We start from the raw sequence: 27,572 nt of genomic DNA on the forward strand, positions 1-27,572 counted from the left end.
GAGATTCGGGGGCTCAGCAAGAGCAGAGAGCCTCTGGTGGGACATGGGGCAGAAAGTGGGGCAGAGTCTGGCCTGGGACCCAGTACTTGAACGTGCTCCTTGCTTTCCTGGCTGCCTGCCCCGTGCAGCCTCCGGCCACCTGTGTCTCCCTGCAGTGCACGCCCAGTCTGCTGAGCACCCCACCTTGGGGTCTCCCTAGCCCTGAGCCTCTGAAGAATGAGGCCATGCCATGTTCTCTAGAGGTAAATTCTCTGAACTTTCCACAGCGGCTCCAGAGAGGACCCTACTTGCCCCAAGCCTGTCAGGGCAGGAGCCGGTGCCTGCGCCCTCTTTGGCGTCCTGTGCTTGCAAGGTCCTCCCAGGCCTGCCTTTCAAGGGAGCCATCGCAGTCAGCGTGGGAGCTGCGGAGCCATCTCCTCCGGGCTGGGAAGCGCGGGCAGCTGACTGGGGCTGCTTTTCTGCCAAGTCGCCTGGTGGTGCCAGCGTCCCTCCGGCTGACCACGCAGCCACAGAGCAGGCCCCGCTCGGCTCCTCTTCCCTGGGAGTTTCGCAGGGCTTTGAATTCCCAGGGCTTCTCCCCGGGCAGCCTGGCCGAATGAGCCATTCAACCCCCTTCCTGACTTTGCAGCACAACTCGGACCCGCGCCTCCCTCCCCTGCGCACGTCCCGCTGCGGCTCCCCACACCCTGGAGGCTGTGCTCCAAAGCCGGGAGCCGCTGCCGAAGGCCCGTGTGATCTGTGTTCAGCCCGCACACCCAGCCTCCCCTCTCACGACGCCCCAGTGGTGGCCTCGGCCTCTCTCCGCTCTGGCCTCGTCCCTCTGCTGGGTCCAAGGCAGCTGCCTTCCTTCTTCCGGGGTTCGGGAAACTGTGATGAGGTCTGGTACGTCCAGGTATGGACCAGGTGCTTTTCATATAACTATGTATCCAACCCTCTGTGCCAGCCCTCAAACCTGCACCGTTCCTGTGTTGCAGCTGACAGATGAGGAAACTGAGGCACAGAAGTTAGTTTCACAGCCTCCGCTCATGCACAGCCCAGATGCAATTCCCACTCAAATCTCACGCCTGATTCCCTCCTCCCCCCACTCCGCTCTCCGTCCACCCATCGGGAGCCCCTCCCGCCTCCTCTTCCCCCATGGCCCTGAGTGAGGCCCTGGGGACCCGCTTTCCGGGTCTCTCTTTCCCTCACGCATTCCCCCAGCGCCCGACCCAGGCTCGGCGGGGTCCAGGCAGAGCTGAGGACTGCGGCGGGAATAGCGGGTCTCCTTCGGCTCCCCGGAGGGTGGGGGCCCGGGTTGGAAATGGGCGCACCCACCCCCCTCCCTCCAGCATGGCCTGACGGGCGACATCCCCGCCAGCGCTGTCCCAGGCCTGCCCCGCCCCCCTCGGCCCGGTCAGGGCGGGCCTCCAGCCCCTGCCTGCCGCCTCCATCGAGGTCATTCTCTCGGATGCCGGGTGTGCGCGTGCGTGTGCGTGCACGCGTGGCGGTGAGCAAGAGCACGCCCCCCCCCCCTTCAGTGCTCTGGTTTCCTGGCCCATCGTGTTTCCTTGCAGGTCTCAGGGCAGCCTGAACGCAGCACACAAGGCCCGTGCACTGGCCAGGGCCCGTGGGGTCCGGCGCCGGCAGCGCTCACGCCCCGCCGCGGGGAGGGAACTGCCCACACTTCTGCGCCTCACTCGACAGGGAGGAGGACGAGGCCGAAAGCGGGACGAGACTGCCCAGGTCAGCAGCCCGTTGGCTCCTTCAGCCAAGCGGCGAGCGCAGACGGGGAGGAGCCGCGGCCCCGGCCTGTCCTGGTGACGCCCGGCATCCCGCAGTGCCGAGCGGCCGCGTGGAAAGCTACGGTGGTGGCACGCGGCGGAACTGCCCCTCGGCCGCCAGCCGCCTACCCCACGGGGCTGGGCCTTCACCGCAGGGACAAGCTCCCTACTCGGTGCGCGCGCGCCCACAGTCGTGCGGCAGCCAGCTCCTTTTCTGTGTTTCTACAAAGATTGTTTTGTCTGCGCCTCCCTTTCACCTTGGGGACCCGAGGGCGGGGCCTGGGGTGGATTTATCTGGGAAAATATGCACAGCCCGGCCAGGTCTAGTGGAGCCATTCGTTGAAGGAAAATAGAGCAACTTCAAGTCGCTGGTCACAGCCAAGTTCCCTTCAAAGCTCAGGCCCCCCGGGGACTGGTGACTTCGCAGGGGGGCCACAGTGCCAGGGCAGGCCCTGCTGCTCTGCCCGGCATCGAGGCTGGAAGGTGCTTGGGTGCCGCTCAGAGGGCAAGTTGCATACCTTCCCTTCTGCCCTGAGGGTAGGCAGATGGGGACCCTCTCTGCAGTGAAATGGCCCTGGTCTGGCTCCCAGGAAGCAGAGGCCGCCCTGCTGCCTCAGAGGCCTCGGCACTGGCAGGGATAAGGCGCTCTCCGGCCGCCAGTGGAGCCGCAGCCTCTGGGCCTCTGGTGGGGAAGCAGCAGGAAGGGCGCTTTCCTCTGTAGGGTCAAAGTAGCCAAAGCAGCATCCTCCACAGAGGCCAACACGCTGTCACCCATCCCTACGGGCCGCCACCCCCTGGCTCGTTGTTCAATTGACAGTAAGAAGCCCCTGCATTAGCCACAGCATACATGCATGTCTCTCACTGTGCTCCAAAGCCTCCCCTCCTCATGCCACACAGGGGGTCCCCAAAGAGGAGTCCTGAACTCTGCGTCTTGGTCCGCTAGGCTGAGTGCTGGGTGGGATGGATCCAGGGAGGGCTGCTTGCGTGGCCAGGGACGGCAACCTTGGAGGATGCAGAGCAGGAGAGCAGAATGTTGCCGCGTGCAGAGGCTGTGTGTGCCCAGGCTGGGGAAGGACGTGGGGGGTAAGGTGGGTTATCGAGCCCAGATGTGCCTGGGAGGGTAGAGAACTGTAAGGTCCAAGTGCCAGGAGCCAGGCTAGGGTGATGGCCCTGGCAGACCTGGGCCCGGGCCTCCTCTTGGAGGTCCTCAGGTTTTGGGCACCCCACAGTGGCAGAAGTGACACCCCTGAAAGAATGGTGCGGGCTGCCGAGGCCTGTGCTCGCCAGACCTGGAGATCCCCAGTGTCAGGGGTTGTGCCCACCAGTCTCGGGTGCGTGGGAGATGGATGAAGTCCTTCCAGTCCAGGGAGTTCTTTCTGGACTGGGAGGCTCACAGCGAGATCAAGGCAGTGTGTTCCTAGTTTAAGGGCCTTGAATCCATAGTGGGGCTTTTAAAAGCAAAGCTTCTTGGTTAGAGAGTGAATATCCCTTCAGGGCCTGGGAACGGATGATAAACTGCTTATGTTGACTCTGAATGTTCAAAGAAATCTGCAGGAACATCTCCTGCCGACGTGCAGCCTGAAAGACAAGGTGACCAGGAGCGTGGGCTACACTGCCCAGCTGGGGTAGAGGCTGGCCCCCGCACCCCAGGCCAGGCACACCACCCACCTCCTGCCTGGTGGGCTGGCAAGCCTGTCTGCTCCCAGCAGTGCTGGGCGGTGGCCTGTGAGCACCAGTCTCTCTGTTCGCCTGGACCCCAGCATCACAGTGGGAGCTGCAGAGCCCCCAAAAGGCAATGGGCCACCGGGCTGGTATCCCCAGGAAGATAGATCCTAGCACCTTGCCTTTAGCCTCTCCCCTCTGGCAGATGGGGCCCAGTCCAGTCTTTGCTTGAACTTTTCCTTACGCAGCGGAATTCCTCTCCGAGATGCATGATAAGCCTCCATTTGTCAGCAAGGGGCCCCTAGACTCGCGCAGATGTAGTCTACTCCCACGCCCTCCACATGAAAAGCCTCTGGCTGTTCAAAGCCCGTTTCAGGACCTGCCCCCATCGCCCCTCCAAATCCATACACATTTCCTGAGTTGAAGCCATGGGCAAACAGGGAAAGACCAAGGTGGTGGGCACTGCTGTGGCTGAACCAGAAAAAACACCTTCAGGGGCCCAGGACAGGTGGGCAGCCGGGCCAGTGCTGGGGGTCTCTTCAGCCGTGTCTTACAGTCAGTAGGCATTGCCCTGGCTGGCACCTAGGGAGAGGACGAGTGGCTCCTTGGCCCCATTTCGTCTTTCTTTTCCAGGGGTGCATACATGATTCAAACCCACAGACTAGAACTGACCACAGAGGAAGAGGAAATCACCAAAACTTGGAGGCGAGCAGGTCAGCACACCCCATATGGCTCGTGGGGCATGTGGTGCGAGGGCCAGCACCTTCCTGTCACCACGAGGCTGCTGGGCCTGAGCTTACAGTCTGGCTTGTGCGTGCTGAGTACATCGGCTGATTTCTCGAGACAATCTGATGTTAGTTGGGGCCTTTGGGTATGGCACCCTCCAGCCTTAACTTGGCCAAGTGCCTGCTTTGCCCAGGTCTGAGCACCTGCTCCGGAGAGCTATCTCCCAGGGACTTCGTTGGGTCAGTGACCAAGAGTGGGCCAGACAGAGCACTGTCACCTGGGAGGGAGGGAGTCCTGTGGTGGGGAGTGCTTGCCCCAGCTGTGCCTGCAGTCAGAGGGCGAGATTCTGGCAGCTGGGGTTTGCTTAACTAGCCAGGAAAGCATAAAGGGACAGGCCTGGTGATGCCTTAGGAGAAGGCGAGCTGTGTGGGGCTGGCAGTCTCTGGAGAGGCAGGAAATGTGTGTTGAAGTGACCTGATTCTCTCGCCTCAGCAGGCCGTCTGTAGGGGGCGGGCAGTTGGGTTAGCTGGTTTGCCCTTGGTGGTCAGTGGCGTGTCCATGCTTCCAAAGGGCAAGCCCCTGCCCAGCAGTGGCTTCTGAGTGGTCAGTGAACAACCTGACTGCCAGGCCCTTGTGGTTAGGAGCCTCCTGTGCCCGCTCTGCCTCCTCCCTTGCATTTTCTTTTCACAACCCCGCCGCTAGCGCTATATTAGAACGATTTCCCCGATTTAGAAGGAAAGTGAGAACTCTGCATCCAAGTGGCTGCACAGTCTATTTTTGTGTCAGCGGAGAATTCTGTGGAAAGTCACAGGAGAGCCCTGTGGGCTTCATCACACCCCCTCCCCCCACACAGGAGGAGCAGGAGGGTGGTTGGAAAGATCCAGCATTCTGAGTTAGGATTCTGCTGACAAGCACGCATGCGGGGGCGGGGGGCGGGGGGGTGTGTGTGCGCGGGTGCGTGCGCGCGCCCCCACCCCACTGCCCAGGGCCCAGGATCATGAACCTGACAGGTGAACGTGCGGAAGGAGACACAGGGCACGAGCGCTCAGTGGAGACTGGCCATGCGGGAATTAGACATCAACTCGGGGTAGCGTTCTTCAGCCCCTGAGTCAGGGACCCCTGTCCGCTTCGGGAAACGCAGGGGGGCCGCAGTACGCCGTGCTTCTCTTCTCAAAGCCTCAGTTTCCCCAGCTATAAAATAAGGGCGGACAAGTATTAGCTAGGGCGCCACAGCCTGGCTCACGGGGGAGGCCACATTTAGCCTCGTCCCGAGTCAACTGGCCCCCGGCCCCAAGCTGCGCGCCCCCTCCGCCCCCGCCCAGGGAAGTGGTCAGATGAGTCCACCAACAACTCTCTCTTTGCGGAAATACCGCAGGCCTCATGCCTTTGCTAGGGAGGGTCCGAGCCTGCGTCCTACGGAATAGGAGGCAAAGAGGAGCCTGGAGGAGCTGCTCGCGTTAGCTGGGAGGAGCCGCAAGCAGGTGCCCGCAGGCTGCGCACGGAGTGGCTGCTCAGAGCGGCTCAGCAGAGGCGGCGGCAGCCTCCCCTCTCCACACCCCCTCCAGGGACAGCACCAGGCAGTCCCCGCCCCCTGCCTTCTGGCGACCTACTGTGTGTCCTGTCCAGACCCCTCCCAAGGGAAGAGCTGCCCTCCCTACTCCCTCCCCCCCCCCCCCCCCCCCGCAAGCCACACTGCGGGGGGCAAGGCGGGAGAGCAGCCCCATGCAGACTGCCTGCAGAATCAGCTGGAAAAAAGCCATCTTTGCCACCAGAAGCTTCAGCTAGACATTTAGTGCTGATGACTCACTTCCTCAAATGTGGACTTTCTTTATTCCTTTCCAAGTAAAAGCTTCTCTCCTTTTTAATGCCACCTGGCTGGGGAGAAGGGAGCAGCCCCTCAGTAGCCATGGCGCCCGCGGCTGGCCTGTGGCCCAGCAGCCAGAGCTGTCGGCAGCGGGTCCCTTCAGAGCCTCCAGGATCCAGGGTGACAAAGGCCCAGAGACAGAAACCTCCCGACTGGGAGCTCTGCCCATTGACCAAGCCGACACCCTCCAGGGAGCCACCAGGGCGTGGCAAGGCATTTCTGGAAATGGACTGGTGCGTGGCCTCATTTGCCCACTTCCTGGAGGGTTTCTAGCTCCGTGAGCTGCAGCTAAGTCTGCGGCCTCTCAGTCACCAAATGCTACCACAGCTCTCGACACCCTGTGAGCTGGGGCAGTGGCCTGGGCCCGGCAGGGAAGCTGATCTGGCACCTTCTACAACTGAGCCGGGCCCCTCTGTTGCCTCACTTCACCCTCGCAGCACAGCGGAGCATGGCACAGAAACCCCCATCCCACAGGTGAGGAGCTGAGGCAGCTGTCTGTGGAGTCCCAATCTGCCGGGCTCCCCAAGTTGGGAGTGTGCTCCCACATCCTCTGGGGGATGGGGCTGCTGTCCCCAAAGCCTGCACTGCCTCCTGTCCTCCTGTTCCTTGCTCTGACTTTCCCGAGCTTGTGAGGCCTTGCTCTTCTCTCCTGTTGGGCAACAGGAGACCGGTAGTGAGACCCAGCAGCCGCCAGTGCTGGGGCACAGGCCGGGGACGGTCGCGGCCGGGACGCGAGCCGAAGGCCGGAGGCGGAGGGCCAGGGTCAACCGTGCCCCAGAAACGGCGATGGAGAGGCCCAAGGGGGCCCGCACAAACCACCCCAAGGACGCAGAAGCCGCCGTCCGGACATCACTGGCAGTGGGAGCGAAGTCACTGGGAGACACCTGAGAGGACTCTGCGGCTCCTAATTCGGGCCGCTGGGTAGCTCGTGGCGCCATTTTGTAAGCAAGGGAGACGGGAAGGGGCCGTGTGGAGAGGCCACCATTTAATTTGAACTAATTTTAATTTTACAAAACTGAGTGAGTACACACTGCCAGTCAGCGATGCTTATGTTGTTTAAAATACAGGTTTTCAGAATTTTGAAATAAAAAAAGACCGAGTACATGTGTCTAGGATGATGAAGACGTTGTAGTTTGTGTCCATAGGCGTCATGGGAGTTTGTCAGTTTGGGTTTTTTGGTTTTTTTTTAAATTATTTTTATTTATTTTTGCATACAAGAACTGGGCTGTAGGTCAGAGGTCGGGGGCAGGGTGAGAGGATTCACCAGAGACAGAGTGGGGAGCAGAGCAGACTTAGCTTAATGGCGCTGTGCCACCAGGGAGGCCTGTGAATAGTCAGGTTTTTTTTTTTTTCCGTCTTTCTAACCTCTACTGTGCTCTCTCTCCCACCCGCCCTTTCTCTCCTTTACTTCCTTATTTCCCCCCCTTCTTTCTGGATCGCCCTAGCTAGAACCTCCAGTATAATGTTTGACACTGTGGATGTTCTTTGTGAGTTCCCAGCTTCAAGGAGAAAGTCTTCTCTCTCTTCTTTGCCAATAAGTTCTATGTTAGCTGTAGGCTTTTCATAGCTATCTTCATCAGGTTGAAGAAGTTTCATTCTATTCAAAGTTGTTAAAATCATTATCAATATGTTGGCTTTTGTCAAATACGTTTTTTTTGATATTCATTGCAATGATAACATGATTTTCTTTTTTTAATTTGTTAATAGGGTAAGTTAAATTGATTTTCAAATGTTGGACCGAATTTGAATTCATTCCTGAGACAAATCCTACTTAGTCATTATGTATTATTCATTCTTTTGGAAAGGGAAACTTAGTCAGAGACCATTATTTTTTTATTTTATTTTATATATTTTTTACATCATTTTTTCATTTTTGCACAATGTATGCATTTTCATCTTGGTTATAGTCCCCATACAATTCCCATCACCCTTGTTTTGATCCTACTCCCTCCCCCCTCACCCTAGTGTGTCTCTGGTTTATAGTTGCTTGTTGATTTTGATTTTTAATTTATTATAGTTATTCATTTTCCTGGTCCCTTATTTAAGTTTTCTAGATTCCTGCTATGAGTGAGACCATCCGGTATTTTTCTTTTTCTTTTTGGCTTATTTCGCTGAGCATGATCCCTTCCAGCGCCATCCATGTTGCTGCAAATTGCATGTGTTTATCTTTTTTGAATGCTGAGTAATATTCCATGGTATATATGTACCACATCTTCTTGATCCAGTCATCTATTTTTGGGCATTTGGGTTGTTTCCAAAGCTTAGCTATTGTAAACAGTGCTGCTATAAACATAGGGGTGCAGGTGCTCTTTGGAATTGATGTTTCTGTGTCCTTTGGGTAAATACCTAGGAGTGGAATTGCTGGATCATATGGAAGCTCTATGTTTAGTAGGTCCAGAAATCTCCACACAGCTTTCCACAGTGGTTGGACCAGTTTGCACTCCCACCAACAGTGCAGAAGAGTTCCTTTTTCTCCACACCCTCGCCAACATTTGTTGTTGCTAGTTTTTTTAATATGTGCCATTCTCACTGGTGTAAGATGGTATCTCATGGTAGTTTTGATTTGCATTTCCCTGATGACAAGTGATGTTGAACATTTTTTCATATGCCTGTTGGCCATTTGCATTTCCTCTTCAGAGAAGTTTCTTTTAAGCTCTTCTGCCCATTTTTTGACTGGATTATTTTCTTTGTTGTTGTTGAGTCTCATCAGCTCTTTGCAGATTTTTGTGATCAGTCCTTTATCATTAGTGTTGGGTGCAAAAATGTTCTCCCAGTTGGTGGGGTTTCTCTTTGTTTTTGTTATTGTCTCTTTTGCTGTGCAAAAGCTCTTTAATTTGATGTAGTCCCAGCTGTTTATCTTTGCCTTCACTATCACTGCTTTGGGTGATGTGTCTGTAAAGATGTCTTTGATGTGCAAATCACGTAGTGTTTCGCCTATATTTCCTTCTATATATTTTATGGTTTCAGGTCTTATGTCTAGTTCTTTAATCCATTTTGAGTTGATTTTTGTGTATGGTGTGAGGTGGTGGTCAAGCTTCATTCTTTTGCATGTAGCGACCCAGTTTTCCCAGCACCATTTATTGAACAAACTTTCTTTGCTCCAATGCATATTCTTTGCTCCTTTGTCAAAGATTAGTTGACCATAAATCTGTGGGTTTATTTCTGGATTTTCTATTCGATTCCATTGGTCTGTATGTCTGTTCTTGTTCCAATACCATGCAGTTTTGATGATTATGGCTTTGTAGTATAGTTTGAAGTCTGGGAGTCTGATGCCTCCATTCCCTTCTTTTTTTTTCAGGAGAGCTTTGGCTATTCGGGGTTTTTTGTGATTCCATATGAATTTCATCAATAATTGTTCTATTTCTTTGAAGAATGACATTGAAATTTTGATTGGAATAGCATTGAATCTGTATATTGCTTTTGGAAGGATGGCCATTTTAATAATGTTTATTCTTCCAATCCATGAGCAGGGGATGTCTCTCCATTTCTTTGTGTCTTCTTCTATTTCTTTTAACAGTGTTTTATAGTTTTCTTTGTATAGGTCCTTTACCTCTTTTGTTAGATTTATTCCCAAATATTTGATTTTTTTTGTTTCAATAACAAAAGGGATGGTCTTTTTGATTTCTTCTTCTTCAGATTTATTGTTTGTGTATAGGAAGGCTACTGACTTTTGCGTGTTGATTTTGTATCCTGCCACTTTACTGAACTGATTGATGAGTTGAATTAGCTTTTCTGTGGAGTTTTTGGGGTTCTCTATATATAATATCATATCGTCTGCAAATAGTGATAGTTTGACTTCTTCTTTTCCTATTTGGATTCCTTGGATGTCTTTCTCTTGTCTTATTGCCCTGGCTAGGACTTCCAGTATTATATTGAAAAGCAATGGTGAGAGTGGACATCCTTGTCTTGTTCCAGATCTTAATGGAATTGCTTTCAGCTTTTCACCATTGAGAATGATACTGGCTGTTGGCTTGTCATAGATGGCCTTTATGATGTTGAGGTATGTTCCTTGTATCCCAAGAATTTCAAGGGCTTTTATCATGAATGGGTGTTGCACTTTGTCGAAAGCTTTCTCAGCATCTATTGATATTATCATATGGTTTTTATATTTCTTTTTGTTGATGTGTTGGATAACATTGATTGATTTTCGGATGTTAAACCATCCTTGTGCCCCTGGAATGAATCCAACTTGGTCGTGGTGAATTATCTTATGGATACATTGTTGGATTCTGATAGCTAAAATTTTATTGAGGATTTTTGCATCAGTGTTCATTAGGGAGATTGGCCTGTAGTTTTCCTTTTTTGTGTTGTCCTTGTTCGGTTTTGGTATTAGTGTAATGTTGGCTTCATAAAACGTGTTTGGTATTGTCCCTTCCTTCTCAATTTTTTGGAAGAGTTTGTGAAGGATAGGCACTAATTCGTCTCTGAATGTTTGGTAGAATTCATTTGTAAATCCATCAGGTCCTGGGCTTTTGTTTTTGGGGAGGTTTTTTATTACCATTTCAATTTCGCTAATTGTAATTGGTCTGTTTAGGTGTTCTATTTCTTCTTTATCTAGCTTTGGGTGATTGTAGAGTTGTAGGAATTTGTCCATCTCCTCTAGATTGTTGAACTTGTTTCCATATAACTGTTCATAGTAGTTACTGATTATTCTTTTGATTTCTGCTGTGTCCGTTGTGATTTCTCCTCTTTCATTGATGATCCTGTTTATTTGTGCTTTCTCCCTTTTTTCCTTTGTGAGCCTGGCTAGGGGTTTGTCTATTTTATTGATTTTTTCAAAGAACCAGCTCTTGGTTTCATTGATCTTTTGGATTGTTTTTTTAGTTTCAATTTCATTTATTTCTGCTTTGGTTTTTATTATTTCTTTTCTTCTACTGGTTTTGGGGTTTTTTTGTTGTTCTTTTTCTAGATCTTTGAGCTTCGAGATTAGGTTGTTTCTTTGCGTTCTTTCTTGTTTCTTGATGTGAGCTTCTATTGCTATATATTTTCCTCTTATTACTGCTTTTGCTGCATCCCATACATTTAGGATATTGGTGTCCTCCTTGTCGTTCAATTCAAAAAATTTTTTAATTTCTTCTTTGATCTCCTCATTAGTCCAATGGTCTTCCAGTAGTGTGGTTTTTAATCTCCATGAGGTAGGAAAGTTCCTTGCCTTCTTTTTATGGTTTATTTCTAGTTTGATGCCTTCATGGTCAGAAAAGATGGTTGATATGATTTCAATCTTGGTGTATCTGTTGATGTTTGTCTTGTGCCCCAGTATGTGATCGATCCTGGAGAATGATCCGTGTGCGCTTGAGAAAAATGTGTACTCCGTTTTTTTGGGGTTTAGTGTTCTATAGATGTCTGTTAAGCCCAATTGCTCTAGGTCCTTATTTAGAGCTTTAGTTTCTTTACTTATTTTTTGTCTTGTTGATCTATCCATTGTTGATAGTGGTGTGTTGAAGTCTCCCACTACGTATGTGTTTTCTCTGATGTCTGTTTTCAGAGAGGACAACAGTTGTCTGATATATTTTGGTGCTCCTTCGTTTGGTGAGTATATGTTAATGAGTGTTATTTCTTCTTGAAGTATTGTCCCCTTGATCATAATGTAGTGACCCTTGGGGTCTCTTTTTATCTTTTTGAGTTTGAAATCTGTTTTATCTGATATAAGTATAGCTGTTCCTGCTTTCTTTTTTGGTCCATTTGCTTGTAGGATTGTTTTCCATCCTTTAACTTTGAGCCTATTTTTATCTTTTGTAGCTAAATGTGTTTCCTGGAGACAGCAAAAGGTTGGGTTTTGTTTCTTAATCCAGGCTGCAACTCTGTGTCTTTTTATTGAAGAGTTTAGTCCATTTACATTCAGAGTTATTATTGATATGTTAACATCTGTATTTGCCATTGTGTTTGTCTTTCCTTTGATTTTATTTATTTATTCTTTTAATAACTTTTTTTTTTTGGCCTTCTTTCATTGTTATTCGTCCCTCTGAGGTTCTGGCTTTAGGACTCCTTGTAGTATTTTTTGGAGTGGGGGTTTAGTTGCAATGAAATTCCGGAGTTTCTGTTTGTCTGGAAAGGTCCATATTCTTTCTTCAAAGAGGAAGGAGAGCTTTGCGGGATAGAGTATTCTTGGTTGGCATCTGTTTTCTTGGAGTCTGTTGACTATGTCCCTCCACTCTCTCCTTGCCCGTAGTGTTTCTTCGGAGAAGTCTGATGTCAGCCTGATTGGTTTTCCTTTGAATGTTATCTGTTTCTTCCCTCTTGCCAGCTTCATTATTTTTTCCTTGTCCTGGATTCTTGGGAGCTTTACTATTATGTGTCTTGCTGTATTTTTCCTTTCGTCGTGGAAGTTTGGTGTTCTTCTTGCTTCTTGTATATCAATTTTCAGCTCCTTCTTCACATTTGGGAAGTTCTCTTCAATTATCTCTTTGAATATTTTCTCTGTTCCTACATCTCTCTCCTCTCCTTCTGGTATTCCTATAACTCTTATATTTCCTTTCCTCATGGAGTCAGATAGTTCCCGAAGTCTTTCTTCGTTCTTTTTCCTTCGTACTTCTCTTTCCTTTTCTGTTTTGGTTCTTTTTATTTCTATGTCTTCAAGATTACTTATTCGTTCTTCCATTTCATCTATTCTGCTTTCATTGCTTTTCCCAGAATTCTTTAGTTCTTCCATTAATTCTTTGATCTCCTGCATTTCTTTTACTTCCCTCTTTAGGGACTCAATTTCTTTCTTCTGACCATTGTTTTCCCTCTCTAGGGACTCAATTGCATTCTTCTGATCGTTGATTATTTTTCCCTTATCATTGTTTTCCTTTATGACTTCTGTTAGTTTTTTAATCACGGCAATTTTAAATTCTCTTTCTGGAAGGCTCAGAAATTCTTCCAAGTTATTGTCTTTGCAATCTGGGGGCTGGCTTTCTTTTTGTGGTGTGCTTTTTCTCTGGAGAGTTGCTAGGTTGCGTGTGGTTCTTCTCTTCCCTACTGTCTGTTTTCTAATTTGCCGTATGCGTTGGGACACTGTGTAGTTGGGACTGGCCGGCATCTTGGGTGGGCTTCTCTGTTCCCCTCTGGTTCTTCCAGGAGTCATCTGTCAGTTTCAAGCAGTCTTTACTGGAGAAAGGTCCCTGTTCTAAAATGCCAATGTAGGGACACACTCCCCTGTGCGCCTGGTCTGCCCCGGCGGTGGGTTCCTGCTCCCCTCTGGGCTTGGACTGCAGGCCAGAGGGGGTCTGGCGTGGGCGAACTTCCCCCGCTCACCTCTGGCTCCTGAGGAAGCCTTCTGCAGGTAGTCTTTACTGAAGAAATGTCCCTGTTCTAAAATGGTGATGTGGGACACACTCCCTGCGTGTCTGGTCTCAGGCACACTCTTCTGCGCACCTGGTCTGCCCCGGCTGTGGGTGCTCGCTCTCCCTGTGGGCTCAGACTACTTGTTCGGAAGGGGCTCGGTGTGGGCAAACTCCCCAGCTGGCCACTAGCTCCTTCAGGAGCCTCTGCTGGCTTCAAGTCGCTAGGTGGTGCCAGAGATCTCTCCTAGAGCCCTTGGGGAGCTGATTTTCCACCCCGTGGGACAGGGAGCAGAGCGGGGATGGTAGGGTACACCTCAACGGCTTTGGGGTGCTGTGTCTGCCTTGTGCCCCACCGTCGTGGGGAACCCACGCCCCTAATTTCGTGCCCCGGGTCTCTGTTCCAAAGCCCTCAGTTCCAGGACGCGGGCTGTAGCCCAGATCAGTGGGGCGGGAATGGCGCCTTTTGAATCCTGCTCCCCTGCCTGGGCGCCTTGTTCCTGCTCACTCAGGATGGGCCTCCGCCGTCTCCCCCTAATTTCGTGCCCGGGTCTCAGTTCCAAAGCCCTCAGTTCCAGGATGCGGGCTGTAGCCCAGATCAGTGGCGCGGGAATGGCGCCTTTTGAGTCCAGCTCCCTTGCCTGGGCGCCTTGTTCCTGCTCACTCAGGGAGGGCCTCCGCAGTCTTCCCCTAATTTCGTGCCCCGGGTCTCAGTTCCAAAGCCCTCAGTTCCAGGACGCAGGCTGTAGCCCAGATCAGTGGCGCGGGAATGGCGCCTTTTGAATCCAGCTCCCTTGCCTGGGCGCCTTGTTCCTGCTCACTCAGGGAGGGCCTCCGCAGTCTCCCCCTAATTTCGTGCCCCGGGTCTCAGTTCCAAAGCCCTCAGTTCCAGGACGCGGGCTGTAGCCCAGATCAGTGGCGCGGGAATGGCGCCTTTTGAATCCCGCTCCCCTGCCTGGGCGCCTTGTTCCTGCTCACTCAGGGAGGGCCTCCGCCGTCTCCCCCTAATTTTGTGCCCCGGGTCTCAGTTCCAAAGCCCTCAGTTCCAGGACGCGGGCTGTAGCCCAGATCAGTGGCGCGGGAATGGCGCCTTTTGAATCCAGCTCCCTTGCCTGGGCGCCTTGTTCCTGCTCACTCAGGGAGGGCCTCCGCCTCTCCCCCTAATTTCGTGCCCCGGGTCTCAGTTCCAAAGCCCTCAGTTCCAGGACGCGGGCTGTAGCCCAGATCAGTGGCGCGGGAATGGCGCCTTTTGAATCCCGCTCCCCTGCCTGGGCGCCTTGTTCCTGCTCACTCAGGGAGGGCCTCCGCCGTCTCCCCGCAAGCCTAGGTCGCAGGCGCCGGGACCTGGGCAGCTGCGATCCGGTCCGGATCCGCGCCGCTTTCCGCACGCAACCTTACCGGGCGGCCGGGGCTGTGTGCTGGCGCTGGTCTCCTCCTGGGGGGCGTGGCTCTCTTTAATGGCGCCTGGAGCTCACCTCCGCGGCGGCTCCTGCAGGGTTCGCCTCTCCCGTTCACGGGGTGTGGTGGCTGCAATAGTTCCTTTCCACTCACAGTCCCACTTGCTGCGTCCGTTTTTCTTGTTGGCCGTTTTGGTTTGTTGTTTCCCTCCTTTCTGCCGGTCGGAGAGTGCCGACTTTGTGGGCGGGGGAGGGGAGCAGGGTTCTGTGCTTCCCTCCCTTCTCGTCCTCTTTTATGGCAACTTTCTTCTTCGGGCAGTTTGCTGGAGTCGTCCGTTTATCTTCCGTGTCCCAGTTCTCACTGGGACCTGCCGCTTTTCCTCCCTATTAACTTTTTTTAATGGGAGATCTTACTCGCAGCGTCTCCTCGCCACCATGTTGCTCCGCCCCCCTCTAAAGGCTGTTTAATAGTTAGTTTTATTTAATCCTTACATGTTTGATGGAATTCACCAGTGAAGCCATCTGATCCTGTATTTTTCTGTGTGGGAAAGTTTTTAACAACAAAATTCAACTTACTGAATAGCTCTGGGATTACTCGTGTTGTTTTCTAGCCTCAGGAGCCAGCTTTGGTAGTTTGTCTTTCAGTGAATGGGTCTGTTTTATCAAGTCAACAAATGTATTGCTATAAAGTTATCCTTTTAATATCTGTAGACTAGGTAGCAACACCTCAGATCCCCAGTGTCAGTAATTTGTGTTGTATGTCTTTTTTCCCTCATTGGAAAGACTACAAATTTATCAATTTCACTGATCTTCTCAAAGAGCCAGTTTTGGCTGCAATGATTTTTTCTATTGTTTTGGTTTTCTCTATTACTGATTTCTGCTCTGCTCTTTATTTTTCCTTTATTCCACTCACTCTGGGATTTCTCATTTCTTAAGGTAAAAGCTGAGGTCATTGATTTAAGGAGTTTCTTCTTTTCTAAGTAGGCATTTAGTGCCATAAAATTTCCCTTAAGTTTAGCAGGATCCACCAGATTGTTATACACTTGGTTTCTTTTTTTAAAAAAAAAAAAGTTTTATTTATGCATACAAAATCGGGGTGCAGGCCAGAGGTTGGGGGGTGGGGGATTCACCAGAGACAGAGTGGGGAGCAGAACAGGCAGTCGGAGTGAAATACACTGCTGAGGGGAGCAGCGGGGAGACAGGAGAGGTCTGCTGCACCCTGTGGGTCAGCTCCCTGGCAGGGGATCAAACTTGTGCTTCAGTGGCTGTGGATAGCTTCACAGGTTGTGTCTTAACCCCTTGCGCCACCAGGGAGGCCCTATACACTTGGTTTCTATTTTCTTTCCATCAAAAAACTTTCTAGTTTTCTATATTTCCTCCTTTGTATATGGATTATTTAGAACTGTGTTATTTGCTTTCAAATAATTGGGAATTTTCCAGAGCTCTCACTGTTGTGGCCTTCTAATCTAAGTTCATTTTTCTCAGAGAACATACTTGGTATGGTTTGACTCCTCTTAATTATATTGAAACTTGTTTTAAAGTTTAAAATATTATCTACCTTGGTAAGTGTTCCATGTAGTTTTTAAAAGAACATATATTCTGCCGTAGTTGGGGGGAATGTTTTTCGAAAGGTCAAATAGATCAAGTTTGTTTACAGTATTGTTCGGATCTTCTAGATCTTTAATGATTTTATATGCACTTGTTCTATCAATTATTGAGAGAAGGGCATTGAAATCTGCAACTATAATTATGTTATTTGTTTATTCATGCTTGTGTCAGTTTTTGCCTCACGTAATGTGAAGCTCTGTCTAGGTTTGTGAACTTATATATTCTTGGGAAATTGACCCCTTTATCATTATGGAATGACCTTCCTTATCCCTGGTAACATTCTTTATTTCGAAATCTACTTTGTCTGATGTTGACATAGCCACTCCAGATTTCTTTTGATTACTGTAGACATCAGACTTTTTATCCTTTCTCCTTGAATCTGTTTGTGTCATATTTAAAATGTATTTTTTGCAGGGAATATACAGTCAGGTTTTGTTTTTTAATTCAATTTGACAATCTCTGCCTTCTTACTGTAGTGTTTGGACTTGATCTTATAGGACTATTAATGTTCTTAGACATAAGTCTGTTATGCTGTTTTTCATTTGTTCCATGTATTCTGTGTTCACCTCTTCCTCTTTTTTAAATCTTCCTTAGGATTAATTGAGTACTTTCTAGAGTCTTCCTTAGTTGAGTTTTTAGCAATCACTCTTTGTTATTTCTATTGGTTGATTTACAGTTTACACTGTACATCATTAACTTATCACAGCCTGCCTTTAAGAGGTGTCATACCACGTCCTATATAAGATGCCCCAATGGTATATTCCTCCATTCCCACTGCTGTCTTTTGTGCTATTACCATATCGTTTACTTTTGCTCTTGTTATAAACCCCACACTTGTTCTTATTTTTTGTTTAAATAGTCAATTTTCTTTTAAGGAAATCTGAATAATAAGAAAAATCTTATATAATTTACCATGTTCCGTGCTCTCCATTCTTTTGTGGACGTCGGTGAATCCATGTGGGATCATTCCCTTCTGTCTTAAGAACTTCTTGTCACATTCCCTATAGCTGGTGAATTCCTTCAGCATCTGTCCATCAGAAAGAGTCTATTTCACTTTTCGGAGATAATTTCATTTTTCGAAGATAATTTCACTGGCTATAGAATGTGAGGTTGACGTGTTTTGTTTGTTTTTCTCATCCAGTGCTTTAAAGATGTTGACATACTCTCTTATTTGCTTTAGTTCTCACAAGAAATCTGTTGTGATTCTTATCTTTATTTCTTTGTATGTCACATCTCTTCTTCTGCTTGCTTTTAAGATCTTTATCTTTATCACTAGTTTTGAGCAATATAATTGTGGTCTGCCTTGGTAGAGTTTGTTCGGTTTATTTTGCCTGGGACTCGTTGAAATTCTTGAATCTACGGGTTTATAGTATTCATCAAATTTTACACGCAATATCTTCAAATATGTTTTCTGATATTCTCTTTCAGGGACTCCAACTGCACGTATATTAATGTGTTGAAGTTCCACAGCTTAATATTGTCCTGTTCGTTCTCTGTATATTTTCTCTCTGTTGTATTTGCGTGGCCTCTATTGCTGTATCTTCACATCCGCTCATCTTCTATCCTACAACGTCTCTCTTCCCTCATTTCCATCTAGTGAGCTTTTTGCCTCAAATGTGATAGTTTTTTCTCCCTAGAAGTTCAATTTAGGTCTTTTTTATGCCCCAAGGGGCTCTACGTAACTTTTTGAATATATGGAATACCGTAACAATCGCCGTCATGCTGTTCGAGCCTAGTCGTCTCATGTCTGGTTTGGTTTGGGACGGGCTTCCGTTGATTGATGCACCTCCTTATTGCACCTCATATTTTCTATTGGATGCCAAACATTGTGGACTTTACCTTTTAGGTGCTGGATAGTTTTGTATTCTTATAAATATCCTTGAACTTTGCTATGGGACACAGTTCAGAGACTTGGCAATAGTTTAGACCTTTTGGTTTGCTTTTATGATTTGTTCGGCAAGACTAGAGCAGTCTTCAATCTAGGACTAAATAGTCCCCGACAATGAGGCAAGACCCACTTGTGTGGTCTACCTAGTGTCCTCTGAATCTGCCATTTTCTGGACTGGCAGGTGGGAGTAGGCATAGTAGCTGGAGTGGAGTAAGTGCCAGGAATGGCTTCTTCTCATTATTTGGGATGGTTCTTTCCTAGGCCTCAGCAATTCCCTCGCATGAGCTGACAGTGCTCTGCTGAGCTCAACGGGGGTCCTGGGCAGATCCTTGGACACTCTGCCTGTTCAGCTCTCTTGTGCTCTGTCCTGTGAAATTTAGCCTCCTTGCCTTCCTGGGGCCCTAGCTGCTTCCTGAACTCAGGGACAATGCTAAGTTCTTGCCTGGTTTTCCCTCCCTTGTTCTACAACCTAGAGTCTCCAGACGATGAGTTGGGTTTGTGTGCGTGCTTGGTGGGCCGCAGGCTGAAAACAGCAGTGGTGACTTGCCTGGACAGGAAGATCATTTCTCTCCCTGATGTATGGCCTATTGCCTTCTCCGCTTCAAAATGAATATACGGACAGCCTGCCCACCTTCTGCCACTACAATGCCAATTCCACATAGGCATATGATTGCTGAATAAAATATAGGATGCACAGTTAAATTCACAACAAATTTTCTTTGGTATAGCTCTGCTCCAAATATTGCAATGTGTTAAGTTACACTAAAGGTTGGTCATTATTTAAGATACTAATTTAACTGGGTTCCTTTTTTAAAATTTTGTTAATCAAACAGCCGCACACAGCACAACACACAGAGCAATGTGACCTGCAGTTCAGTCTCAGGCCTCTAGGACGGGTTCAAAATGGCCATGTCATTTCTGTCATGGAATAGCTGCGTGCCACTGGATAAGTCACTTGTCCTCTGAGGTCCAGTGCAGATGATTTGTGTATATTCCCTAACTTGGTACGTGTCTCCCAGTAGCTGCTCCGTGAACAAGATCTAGTGGCAAAGTCAGAAGTGGATGCTACTTCACAGATTAGGGATCACTCACTTATCCTCTGTCACACCTGGGCATCCTGTCTCTATTCGGCAGCTGGCGAGGATATCTGCTTTACAGATGGGGAAAAGTAAGCTCAGAAAAGCAACCAAAGTCGAGCAGCATGTGTAGGTGCTGAGTGACCCATAGGAGAGGGTTTAGCTGCTCACCCCAGTTCTGCCCCTGACCACCTGGGTACCCGCCTCTCCACGCCCACTCTCCCCGTGTCAGAAGCCCAGGAGATACACCATCTGGGTGACAAAATCATAATGAGGACAGTGGACCCCCGGTATCCTGACCAGTCCTTTGCTTAGCGGGAAACCCCTAGTGCCTGGGGTCTCTAAGGAAGTTCAGGCTGGGCACTTAAAGAGTAGTGGGCATGTTTGTTACAATTCTGGATCTGTCACTCCCGACCTGGGGGGCCCACTTAGTATGAAAAGAGCTCAAAGAAGCAAGATGTCAGGGCTCCAGCCCCATGGCAGCTGCTGAGTCACTCAGAGCTCCACATCTTTCTCTGCCTCAGTCACTGTGTTACTTACTTCATCTCTAAAATGGAGATCGTTTTTTTTTTTAGTCAGAAAATGACTTTGAAAATATCCAAAGTGTTATGAAAGTGTGTACCAGATTCTGAACAGAAATATGACCTCGATATCAGAACCCGTACGCTAGCCCCTCTGCAGCACCAGCTCCTCGCCCATCTGCTTGCTCAGACACTGACTGAAATGATAGCAGGGCAGGGAGGAGATGAGGACAGGGTGGAGAGCAGGGAATAAGACTGTCCTTCTCCCTCTGAAAGCCTCTAAGTATTTTTCAAAGGGTAGAGAACATAGAGCTGTGCCCGACTCTTTGCAGTACTTGTGAGAGCTGAGCTTGGGGGCTTACTGCCCCTGGACCCACGAGAAGGGTGAGCTACCCATTTGTGCAAGCTGCCTACAGCCTTGAGAGACTTAGAGTTTGCAGAAAGTAGGTCAGAGGTAAAGTGAATAAGAGCTGGTCACATTTGCCTACTATCCTAAAGCCTGCAGCTGTATTGCTGACTCATTCTGCATCCCATGGAGCTGAGGAGTCATGCTTATTAGCAGTCTTTCAGCAGGAACAGAAGACATGTTTGTATTTTGTGCTACTGTTTCTGAAAATGGGGAAAAGACAGGAAACTACAAGCATTCTCTGATGCTGAGTAAATGAATGTGAAAAAGACTAACATCTAGAGTAAAATCAGTGAGACGCTAGCACAGGAAGCCCTATGCCTTCCTTCCCCTCACAGAGAACAGTCTATAAAAACACACTTTAAGGCCTCCCTGGTGGCACAGGGGTTAAAGTCTCACCTATCAAGCTGTCACCAGGCACTACAGCACAAGTTCGATCCCCAGCCGTGGAGGAGACCCGCAGCAGACCTCTCCTGTCTCCCCGCTGCTCCCCTCAGCAGTGGATTTCAATACATCTGCCTGTTCTGCTCCCCACTCTGTCTCTGGTGAATCCTCTCACCGCCCCCCACCTCTGGCCTACACCCCAGTTCTTGTATGCATAAATAAATAAATCTTTTTTTAAAATATACTTTAGATTTAAAGACACACATAGGCTGAAAGTGAAGGAATGGGAAAAATATATTTCATGTAAATGATAAAGAACAGGACTGTCTATACTTTTATTAGAACAAATAGAGTTTAAGTACAAAATTATGAGATGAGACAAGGACAATATATAATGATAAATGGGTCAACTCACTAGGAAGATTTAACAATCATAAATACATGGGATCTGACACCAGAATAACAAAATATTTAAAGCAAATATTGACATAACTGGAGGGAGAAATAGACAGCAATATAGTAACAAAAGGAAGAGACTTCAGTACCCACTTTTAAAAATAAATAGACCACCCAGACGGAAATCCCAAGAGCATAAAAGACTACTATGAACAATTATATGCCAACAAACTGGATAGACTAAAAGAAACAAACTAGAAACAACCTATTGAAACTAAATCGTGAAGAAATAGAAAGCTTGAACAGACCTATGACTAGTATGGAGATTGAATCAAAACTCAAAAATGCCCCAGGAAAGAAAAGTTTCACAGGTGGATTCTGCCAAACATTTAAAGACAAATTAATGTCAATCCTTCCCAAAACACTTCCAAGAAATTGAAGAAGAGGGAACATTTGCAAACTCATTTTCTGAGGGCAGTATTATCCTGATACCAAAGTCAGACATAGACATCATAAGAAAAGAAAACTACAGGCCAATATACCTAATGAATATGGATGCAAAAACATTCAACAAAATACTAGCGAATCAAATGCAACAGAACAGTAAAAGGATGGCACATCATGCCCACACAGGCTTTACCCCTGATGCAAGGGTGGTTCCCCATACACAAATCAACGGACATAAAGTTTCAATTAAGCAAGATGAGTAAGGTCTGGAAATCTGTTGTGCAACCTTATACCTATAGTCAGCAATAATGTAGAGTACACTTTAAAAATGTTAAGAGGGTAGGGCCTCCCCTGGTGGCACAGCGGTTGAGCGCTGGGCTGCGAGGCTGCCCGCAGCCTCTGCAGCGCCGGTTCGATCCCCGGCGAGGGCCCCACATGGCGCGCAGACCTCTCTTGCCGCGCCCGCTGCTCCCCTCAGCAGTGTACTTCAGTCCTTCTGCCTGTTCTGTTCCCCGCTCTGGCTCTGGTGAATTCTCTCACCCTCCCACGCTTCTGACTGTACCCAGTGCTTGTATAAATAAATAAATAAATCTTTAAAAAAATGTTGAGAGGGTAGTTCTCATTACAAGTGTTCTTACCACAATCAAAATAACACGACTGACAGGTAATAATATGAGAGCTAGGCTGCCACTGAGTACCTGTAATGTTTTTACCACTTTGTCTTAATACCCAAAAAGCATCCCCGCAAGGCACACACTGCTGTCATTCACATTTTACAGACATTTAAATCAAGATCATATCAATTAAATGATTTCTCCCAAGTTATAAAACTAGTAAGTGGTCAGAGTGGGGATTAGAACTTATGTCTGGCAGGTTCTGAAGCCCTTCATTCCAGCACGCTATACTGCCTGTGATGTCCCCAGAACTTTCCCGCTCTAATGCCTAGAGCCTAGCCTCTGGATCCCTGGCTTTGCCCTGGCATCTTGGAGGAAACCAAGGCGGGACTGAAGTAAGGCTGGCAGTTGTGCTGGCTTCAGCCTCACCACACTGACCTTGCCAGGGGTCCAGCGGCAGAGATGGATGCCTGGGTCCAAATTTAAAGCGCGTGAATTCTGCACATTTCAAAGAGTAGGGTCTACAGAGTGCAGTGAAAGTTCAGCCATGTCAAGGGCACTTGCACTGATGACCTGAGAGAATCAGAGAGTCATCCACCTCAGAAAGGCCTCTGAAGAACTGAAATAGTCCCAGGTCTCGTGCGCATCCCTCACCAGATTGCCCTGCAGGTTTTGCATGGGTCTGTGGCTCTCATGTCCACATGTCTAGTAAGTTCTGTGCCAGGTCTCACAGCATGTAGCACATAGAAGCAGCAGATTAGAAAGAGAGGACCAGAGCTACTAGAAATGAGTGTGATAGACATTAGAAATGGCTGCTGGCAGAGTGGGAGGAGGTAACGACACTGAACAAAGCAGGTTCAAAGGCATGAGGTTCAGCCACTTGGGGTCATTTATTGTGGAACAAAGAGTCCAGCACTCCTAGAAATTCGAGGTGTTTCTGGATTCCTTTGCTAACTGAATTCCCAGGTTACCTCCTGAAAGAACTGAGCTCGTTCTGCACCTGAGAACTTTGCTCAAGACTCAGAAGTATTAGGAAACAGAGGAGCAGAAATCATTTGTGTCTTTCTCCGTGGAGATTATCCTAATGATCCTGTTAGAAGGACAATAAACTCCAAGTTTCTGATGGCAGCAAGGCTGGGCGATGGCTTCACGTGCCTTAATCCAGTCCCACTTTTGAATACGCTGTTTAATGGGGAACCAAATGGCCTTGGCTCGAGCCGGGAATCAAGATATGAGCCAAGCATCTCCTTGCCTCGGGCAGGAGCAGTGCTTGCCGCTCGGGGTACAGCCTAGCATGCTGGTTGAATAGTGACCCCCCCAAAAAAAATTCATATCTGCCCTAACCCTTTAAATGTGGTCTTATTTGGAAAGAGGGTCTTTGCGAATGTAATTGGTTAAGGTGAGCTCAGAGTGGAGCCCAGTGGGCTGTACGCCAGTGACTAGTGTTCTGCGAAGAGGTGACAGCGACAGAGACAGGGAGGTGCTGTGCGGAGGTGGAGCCCGAGGCTGGGATGTGTGTTTACCAGCACCCGCCAGAAGCTAGGAGGAGGCGAGGAAACACTCTCATGCCCAACACCTGACGCAGCGCCTGCACGGTGTAAGCACTTCTTATGCGATGTCCGTGGTGGCAGTTCTCCAATGTGACCTGCACCCAAATCCTCCAGGGACTCATTAAGACCCAAAGTGCTGGGTTCTACCCGCAGAGATTCAGAGGCAGTGAGTCTGGGGTGGGGGCTGGGAATCTGCATTGCTGACACGTTTCCAGGTAACGGTGATGCTGCTGGCCGTGGAGCACATGTGAGAAGCCCTGGAGAGCAGAGGACAGCCAGAGTCTCGCCTTCCCTTGCTCTGGTTGGGTGTGCTGTCCTGGTCGAAGTGGTTGAAGGAAGTCTAGCCACACACGGCGGCCGTTGCAGGTCAAGTGTGCTCATGGTCCGGTGACGTTGTTGGTGGCCTGAGTTACGCAGCTTCCTGATGACCCATTTCCTCTGACCACATCAGAAAATCACCTCCTATCTCACTGGGAAAAGTCTCAAGTATTGGGAAGCTGTCGAACTCAGTGGTGGATGTGAGCTGCTCAAAATTCTAATTTTTGCTTTAAAGCTGGAATTCTGTCACTGGCAAAAAATACCAGCAGTTGTTTTCCTTGAACTAACGGGCTCACTTCGTTCATTTACAAGAAAATGTCTGCCAAATATCTAAATCTGAGTAACATTAGTCATTCTTTCTAGAAAATACGATGTTCTATGAAAAATCGGCCAGTTCAGCTCACAACGCAAAGCCAGCAGCTGCACGAGCACTTTGCCTTGAGTCAACCCTTGCACTTTGGTGTCCAATAGAAGCGCTTTAAGCTTATCCGCCATTTGGTCACACAGAGCTTTTAAAGACTGGGTTCGGAAGGGTCAGTGTTTACTCGTCCTAACTAGTAGCACTTCGCTGACGTTCCAAAGCGAGGCTGCCTTTTTGGTTTTAACTGTAAGCGCAGGTGGGAAGCACCCAGTGACCACTTCTGCCGTGGCGCTCACCCTGGTTCACACGCTGGCAGGCCCCTGCTGTTTTACCCACCACTGCTTTTGCTCCCTAAGTGCCAGTGTCTCCCCAGTAGAAAAGTCAAAGAATATTTTGGTGTCGTGAAAATAGTTTTGACCTCATGGATCTCCTAAAAGGGCCTTTGGTACCTACGTGGCTTCCACAGCTTGCACTCTGCGGACAGCGGCACGTGCCCCTCCCCTGACCAGGGCCTTTGAGGGCTTCCTGATGTCTGCAGAATCAGGCCTGACCTCGACTCCTGCTGTCGGTCAGGACACACAGCTCCAGCCAAATGGGCCACTCTTGCCATTTTCTTTTTTTTTTTTTTTTTAAGATTTAGTTTATTTATACAAGAACCGGGGTACAGGCCAGATGTGCGGGAGGGTGAGAGGATTCACCAGAGACAGAGCGGGGAACAGAACAGGCAGACTAACGAAACACACTAATGAGGGGAGCAGCAGGAGAGCCAGGAGAGGTGTGCTGCACCATGTGGGCTTTTCACCGGCCAGCCAGGATCGAACCCACACTGCAGAGGCTGCGGACAGCTTCACAGTGCGGCACTCAACCGCCTGCGCCTCCAGGGAGGCCCCCACTCTTGCCATTTTCCAAATCTATATCCGTCCGCGCCATTGCCCACGCTCCCCTCCCCTCACCACCATCTCTGACTTTTGCAATGTAACTTTTCCTCCAAGGCCCGGGTAAACCCCTGCCTCTTCCAGGAAGCCTCCCAAGGTTTTTAAGTAAAAATGTTTGTGTTTTCCTTCGACCGCTCAGAATAGCTGTAGCCCTTAGCAGGCTGGGTGTGACGTCTGAAGGAGGCGTTCCCTCCACTTCACTGCAGTGCAGACCGCTTCATCTGTGGGGTGTGGGGCATTTGTTGACTTGCTCTGCATTGCAAGGATCAGCTTCCACTGGCCAGAATTAAGACTCAGAAAAGCCTCAAGGCTGCGGGTATAAGCGCCACGAAGGCTCGAGACTCAAGGATGTTACTGTGACTCTGTTGAGTCCCCACGGAGCTCCACCTCTGCTGTTGATATTTGTCCCTTCTTCTCAAAAGTGATCTTATTTCAAGAATGGGGCAAACAGGTCACCTTTTTGAGGTACTCCAACCCCAGGAATCCAGCTCCCAGGGCAGGAAGAATTTGTGAGAGGGAAAAAGGCCCCTGGCCCCAGGCCCCAGGGACGGTGTGAGCCTGTGCCCCTGTGCTGTGCCCTGGGTAGAATCTGAGGCCCCGTGTGCCCTGCTAGTCCCCGCCATGGCTTGTGACCGAAACCAGATCTCGCTGGCGGCCCCATCCGTGGGCCTGCACTCGGCCCCCGCCCGCTGGGTCCGCCGGGGCTGGAGACTTGATCTCATTTAGAGCTCGCCCTGGAACCTTGCAGAATCACAGCTGATGCCTGCAGAGATGCACTTGTTTGTTTCAAAGGCCGATTTAATTTTGACGCCTTTGGCCTCAATAGTTGTTTCCTGATTTCCAGGAATTGCTCTCAATTTAGCAGTCGCCAGCTCACAGCTCTGCGCGCCAGCCCTTTGCCCGCCCACTGTGCTCCGACTTCTCTCTTCTCGGTGATCACGCTGGCTGGCAGGGGCACGGGAGGGGGCGCGGGGGGAGGTGCACGGGCGGAGCTCAGCTCACCTGGAAGAGAGGGGCTGGGCAGTGGGGAGAGCCCAGGCCAGAGAACCCGCAGGGCAAGACAGGGACGCGGGCAAGGAGAACAGCCAGCCAGCCAGTGTGAAGTGGCGCCATGATGGGTGACCAGCTGCGCCATCAGAGCCTTGGGCTGTGGCACCAGGGCCAAAGTACCCAAGCAGGGAGGTGAGTGCGCTGCTCCTGGCCTTGCCCACGGGTGTGCATATTCCGGGGCCAGCTGTGAAAGTAGACTTGGACCCTCCCACTTCCGTCTCTGTGACTTTGGCAGATTCCTCAACCACTCTGCTGCTCAGGGGGTCTCTTTCACCTCTTCAGCGGCTACAGTGTAGGAACTAACGCAGGGGCCGGTGAGCCCAGGTGGCACATGCAGGCAGAGTGGGTGAGTACTGCCCGCTCGGGGCGGACCCCACCCACGCTCGGAGGGGTCTGACACCAGCCCTCGGCCGTGGGAGGGAAGGCCGCGGCGTTATCACCACTGCCCGGGGAAGGGGGCGTGTCCTGACGTGCTGGCAAAGGCTCTTGACGACCAGCAGAAGTGATGGTGGTGCAAGTTGTGGTTCAAAAAGTGAGAGTCACGTGAGGCTTCATGCTCTGGAGGTGGGGAGGTTGAGCTTCCTTTTGGTGGCGGCAAACCAGAAGACACAGCTGGCCGCGGGGCAGATGCGGTGCTCCCAGGAGAGGGAGCGCACCAATGGCAGCCCGGCCCAGCCTCGGGGTGTGCAGACGGCAGCTTCCTTCTGTCTCCACTCCAGGCCTCAAGCTCCAAAACTTTCTGCTACAGCACGGCTAATACTAAGGCTACGGGCCAGCCGAGGGTATCCCCGTGGGCACTGCATGCCATAAGCAGCTGGGGTGTGGCGGGCCCCAGGGTGTTCCTGTCATAGCTGCTCAGCAGCCACACCAAGAGCAACGGGCCACCGTGGCTTCCTGGGCAGCCAAGGGCATGCGAGACGGGGTCATTGGGAGGTGGTTAGGGTTGGATGAGGCCGTGAGGTGGGGCAGGGCTGACAATGGAATGCTGTCCTTTGAAGAAGACACCAGAACTTCCTCTTTCCAAGCGTGAGCACAGAGGAAAGGCCCTGAAGCACGAGCCAGGAAGCAAACTCTCACCTGGACCCATCTGCGACCTTGATCTTGGACTCCTGGCCTCCTCAACAGTGAGAGAGAAATGTCTGTGGATTAAGCTACCCGGTCTCTGCTCTTGTTAGGGGCAGCCCACACTAAGTCACTGGCCCAGGGGCTGCTGGGAAATGGCCAACCCAGTCAGAAAAAGCATAGCAGACATTGTGTAGCCATCTAGGTTCCCAAAAGTGGGGAGCCTCCTGGCCTGGAACTCGTTCCTGTGGGAGGTTCACCTTGAATCCTCTGTCGGGCAGGGGCTGG

Source organism: Talpa europaea (genome assembly GCF_964194135.1).
Source record: "Talpa europaea genome assembly, chromosome: X".
Lineage (NCBI taxonomy): Eukaryota > Metazoa > Chordata > Mammalia > Eulipotyphla > Talpidae > Talpa > Talpa europaea.